The sequence below is a fragment of the Oreochromis niloticus genome, linkage group LG17 (assembly GCF_001858045.2).
Source record: "Oreochromis niloticus isolate F11D_XX linkage group LG17, O_niloticus_UMD_NMBU, whole genome shotgun sequence".
NCBI lineage: Eukaryota > Metazoa > Chordata > Actinopteri > Cichliformes > Cichlidae > Oreochromis > Oreochromis niloticus.
Window position 1 is genome coordinate 18405898 of NC_031981.2, and position 5626 is coordinate 18411523.

The 5626-nt window shown below is 40.2% G+C and overlaps 1 long non-coding RNA gene across 1 annotated transcript; it reads left to right on the forward strand.

The window, feature by feature from the left end:
• Positions 1-652: 652 nt before the first annotated feature.
• LOC109195084 (uncharacterized) lies at positions 653-4319 on the forward strand. Its single transcript, XR_002056763.2, has 4 exons — positions 653-1213; positions 1365-1447; positions 1672-1773; positions 4127-4319. It is a non-coding gene; the product is annotated as an uncharacterized LOC109195084 (long non-coding RNA).
• The last annotated feature ends 1307 nt before the right edge of the window (positions 4320-5626 follow it).

A 5626-nucleotide genomic window follows, 5' to 3' on the forward strand; every position in this document is an offset into this window, starting at 1 on the left:
AATAACTTACAGCTATCGGGAATGAGCCTGTGTGTGTGTGTGTGTGTGTGTGTGTGTGTGTGTGTTTGAGAGAGAGAGAGGCAGAGAGAGAATCCTCAGCACAGCACTTCTGCTTGTCAGATTGTCCCATTAATAAGCCTTGGCCTTTATTACCACTTAGCAATCTCTATGCACATGTGTGTCTTCCAGCCAATTGTGCTTTTTTCAAGAGTGTGTGTGTGTGTGTGTTGAGGGGTGGTGTAGGTGGAGCCGTGCACCTCACACGTGCTTCTTCACGTTTCCATCAGGGTGTCGGATTACTTTTTTAAGTCGGATTGCCGCACACATGACTTTGCATTTTCACCGCTGCTTTGAAGTTTTCGAGAGCGCATCTTTGCATCACCTACTGTAAAACTGTGTGCGTGTGTGTGTGTGGCATCATGTTTGCATGTCTCGCTCGCTTATATATTTATTTTCCAGCATGGCGTGTACTTTGTTTGCAGGGATTACAGACGGTGGGAGCTCAAGCCTCTTAGCCCCTCACAGGCTGCCACAGCTGCCTGCCACTTCTAATGACACTTCAGACTAAGACTGGCTAAGTCCATAGGCAGGTTTATTAGTTTAGAGAATGCTTGAATGCATACAGCCTCTTTTTGTACGAGTGTGTGTCTGTGTGTGTACCGTATGCGTGTGAGAGAGTGAGTGATTGCTTCGCTCCGGCAGCTCTGACAGGCCTGTAGAGTTTCAGTGAGAGGGATGCTGTACATGGGAAACATAAATGTCTGCCGTGGCATCAACATGTCTTGACATTGCGCGTCAGCATTCAAACAACTCCATTACTTAATGAAGGATGCAAATGTGAATCTGTTTCTCTTTCTCTCCCTGATGACTTGAGCTAGTTTCATATAATAATGCCATTTAATCGTGTCTCATTGTTTGTTTGACAAGGCCTCCCTCGGGTGCCGTTACAGCACTTACTTTGTATTCTCAGCGTGTTCTTTGTGTGCGTCCTTCACCGGGGGGAAAAAAGCAGTTTTGTTTTATTTCCGACCTCGCGCTCAATCTTGCTTTTTTTTTTTTTTTTTTTTTTTAAACTGACAAACCCACAAAGCCAGGTAAACAGCACAGACAAATGTTTGGCGTAATTTCTCACTCATTTTGTTTGTAATGACAGGTGTGAAGGCCAGGAGGATTGTGGGAAGGAGGAGGAACTGCTATACTGCCGCTGACACAGGTGTTGGTGTTACACATTCCTGTTCCTAAACCGGGCCTTGTGCTTGTGTGTGTTTTTAAAGTTACAGCGTGTAAATTTTTCACCGTTAAGTGTCAGTAGATTTCAAATTGCAGTCAGTTGAGTTCTGTTTTCTCACTCCTTCCAATTCAAGGGAACAATCCCAGCTACGGTGGCTGCTGTAGGACAAGTATGTTGCCCCACATATGTAAAACTTTGTGAAAGGATACAATGCAGGTCAGTGAGTCAGAGAAGCTCGCTTTTGACAGCCATACTGAGGTTCTTGCTGCTGTTAGTGGGTGTTGCTCTTAGTGAAACATTAGCTGGCATTCTGTTAGCTTAAAACCAGCTGTTATTGTTGAACTGGCTGTCGTCAGCTGTCCAGAGACGGGAGGGTGGTATGTCTAATCTACTGATAATTAATGTTTCTCTTTGTTCTCCTTCTTTTCTTCCATCTTTAGTGTTTTGTGTATGTGGCTGGTCTCTAGCCTGGACGCAAACTTGGTATGGGTCCACCACCAAAGAGTACACCCTGCATATGCTCTTCCTTCTCTGCCACAGAGGTTTGGACACATTATAATATCTATTTTCACGTAGTAAAATTCTGCTTCTCTGTTGCACTCTGTACATGTAGCACAAGGGAAACATCTTAAGGAATTGAACATGCTTTAAATCTCAATGAAAAATGTTCTTACAAAACCTATGGCTTTCCCCCCATGACTTTTGGAGAAAGGTCATTGTTCGAGTCATTAAGGGGGCTATTAAGAGACAGGGTGTTGAGTTGTCTATTTTTACCCTTCGTCAAAATTTGTAACAAGGACCGTATTCCTTGGTTGGCTCAAGGACAGACAAATAGTTTTAAAAATGTCAGTTAGAAAAATGTTATACCCATAATCCATATTTTCCACCACATGACATCAGTGGCACTAACTGACGTAATTCTGCTCCACCACTATCACTTGCCTTAAAGATGGAGTCCTATGGACAGGGTAGCACCCAGTCCTTCAGAGCAGTCAGGGCTGTAGTTTACAGCTCTATGCTTTCTTCATGTTGACTGCCAGTTTGTACCTGGCTAATTTGCAAAACATTCAAACAATTTTCCAAGTTTGCTTACATGGATCTGGTCGTGTGCTTAAGTCCCAGAATAATCTGAAAAAGGATTTTAAAAAATGGAAGAATTCACATGAATGTCATTTAAAGGCAGTAAACATCTTGAATGTTGAGAATTTGTTGGTACGAGTGGCCCAGTTGTAGACATCAGTTTTGGTAAGTGAAAATATTTTAACACATGTATTTTTATTGGGGGTTTTTTATTCTTAAGCATTATTAATCAGGTTTGTATGAATGTGTAGCTGTAATTCATTAGATGCAGCATTTATATTCAAGGTGCTTAATTTCAGTCTTTTGATGACACACCTAGACTGTTAATGCACATGTTTATGACTAAAATACTGCTACAGATTATTTAAGTAATATTTTTTTTGTAAAAAAGTGTACTTAGGGTATGTAAGGCAGGGTTAACATTGAAGTTAGACAGAGAACTCCAAATTTGAGAATGTTGGTATACTTTTGCAACTTTTAACACTTTATCTTCAAAGCATTGCCAAACAAACTTTGATGGGTAATAGTATCTTTAAAAGGTAATTTGTTACATTAAAAAGCCTCATTGAAGTTTTTTTTGTTTGTTTTTTTTTTACCTCTAATGAGGTCTGAGTGTTCTAACTTTACCTCCATAGTGCGTTGGCTTTGGTAGCATCTCCTCACCATGTAACATCAAACTCGCTTTCGCTAAAAGTAAAGTAAAGAATGCCAAACTTTCAGACTGTTTTTTGTTGTATATTTCATATCATGAATTAAAGTTATGCCTCTAATCCTTTCGTTAGCTTAAAAAAAACCTCCCCCTGCTGTTGCCAAGATTTCTTTAAGGTTCACAAAAGTGCATTTTCTATATGTCTTGTTTCTATGTGCCTTTAATTCAGGTGCAAAGAAACTTTTGAAAATCTTAAACAAAATACAAAAAGTGTTATCAAGTAAAGCACCTGGCTTTCTTTGTGCAAACCATTACTAAAAACAAAGTTTTAAAATTTTATCAGCTAATTAAACACAAAATATAAGACTTTAAAACTTGAAGGCTATGTTAGAAACTATCGAACAACTTTCAGAAGTGCCACCTGTGAACTGAAGTGAAACTTTGTTCCCATGATGCTCTGTTCTCTTCTATTTATCTGCTATATTTCCATCTTTATAAGCAAGATATTTTTGTCTTGAAAGAAAAGTAAGAACACAGTTTCAGTAGTTATGAATTTACCTGGTATTCTGCCATTTCGACACATCCGTCTTAAGTCAATACATCATGACTCATATAAAATGTTCTTAACAGGAAGGCTAGCTAATACACACACAGTCTGTGTGTGGGTGGGCCTGTGTCTGGGCCTGCGGGGTGTCACATCTAAGTGCAGGGATCCCAGGGAGCTTGTTCCTAGAGGTGTACCAGTAGTTTGATCTCTCCATATTAGCCATATTCCCTGCTATGCCGGCCTCATTACTTTAGCCAGTTCAGCAGCACCGTGGCTCCCACTCTGCACTGATTCGTGTTGGCCACCTTCAACTAACATACTTCTTTTACTCCCGCAGTCAACCTACCCTTTCTTCTGTCTACGCTTTCATCCAATATTCACTGTGTGTGTGTGTGTGTGTGTGTGTGTGTGTGTGTGTGTGGTTGCCACAGCTGTGGTCCTGACCCAGGCTTTCATTTAGACCAGACACAAAGCGCCACAGAGGTGGAGGTGGCATCTGCTTGCCTCTAATAGGGATGTGCTATTGATTAACATTTACCCCCCTGCTGACAGGACAGACAGACATGTAGGGAGACCATTTGTCATTTTGTCAAGAATTACATCTGTCATCTGTCTGCAGGTCTTAACAGGAAAGTCAAGCTTCAGTAAAATCGCTGGATACCGGCCAGTGCACCATCACCCTCTCCCGATGTGACAGCGTGTTTGTTTGATGACGTATTTGTTCTAGAACTCATCAGCACTGCTGTTTTATTTTAATGGCAAGTCCTTAACCCGAATGATTGATTCTAATGAGACATTTTGATCGGCTTCTACACAAGCATGCACGATTAATTCAGATTTGATTAAACTTTAATGATACCCGTGGGTAACTGGACTGTTGTTATTTGAAAAAAGAGTGACACAGAATGCAATTTAAAGAGAACAGAACAAACAAATACACCAAGACACAGGCAGAGATGTAAAGCAGACATTTACAAGTGAGTCTGCTGTGTATGACTGATTAATCAGACAGCTTTTGTTTAAATTAGTGATTTAGGCTCTAACATGTCAACAAATTAGTGGAGGTACAAACGTGTAAGTTGAAACATTAATTGCTTATTTTTATGTCCAAAAGGCCACGCCTCAAAGACAACGAGCTTGTATTTTATACATGAGTTGATTCCTGAAGTGTGTCTATCATAGATAAAATGTCAACTCAGTTGAATTTTAGATATATAGAGCCAAATATATATTGTAAGGTAAAGATCATACAATAATACAGACAAAACACCATCACTCAGAGCCCCCCCCCCCAGTGAGCAAGAACTTGGTGACAGTGGGAAGGAAAAACTCCCTTTTAACAGGAAGAAATGTTAGACATATTGGGGAGGGCCTTCCATCTGCCGTTACTGGTTGGGGCTGAGGGGAGGTAGACATGGCAAGACAGACTCAGAGATGAATAATTACTAATGGTTAAATGGAGAGTTGTGTATAAGCAAAAAGTAAAAAGAGAAAAGAGATGAGTGAAGAAAAACTCATCATGTGCATCATGGGAATCCCCCAGCAGCCTAGCACGATTGCCTAATAACTAAGAGAGGATTTAGGGCCACCTGATCCAGCCCTAACTATATGCTTTGTCAAAAAAGAAAGTTTTAAGGCTAATCTTAAAATTCGAAAAGGGTGTCCGTCTCCCAAATCAAAACTGGGAGCTGGTTCCACAAAAGAGGATATTTTATTCAACTTTAAATACCATAGGAACCACAAATAAGCCTGCAGTCTCAGAGCAAGGTGCATTATTGGGGTGATATGGTACTATGAGGTCTTTAAGATAAGATTGGGCCTGATTATCCAAGACCTTGTGTGTTAGGAGAAGGATTTTAAATTCAATTCTGGATTAATCAGGGAGTCAATGAAAAGAAGCCACTATGGGAGAAATCTGCTCTTTCTATCTCTTCCATGTCAATACTCTTGCAGCATGTTGGATCAACTGAAGGCTTTACAGGGAGTTTTTAGGACATCCTGATAACAATGAATTATAATAGTTCAGCCTAAAAGCAATAAATGCATGAACTAGTTTTTCAGCATCACTCTTTACAGGAGGTTTCTAATTTGATAGATACTGTGCAACTGCAAGAAAGCA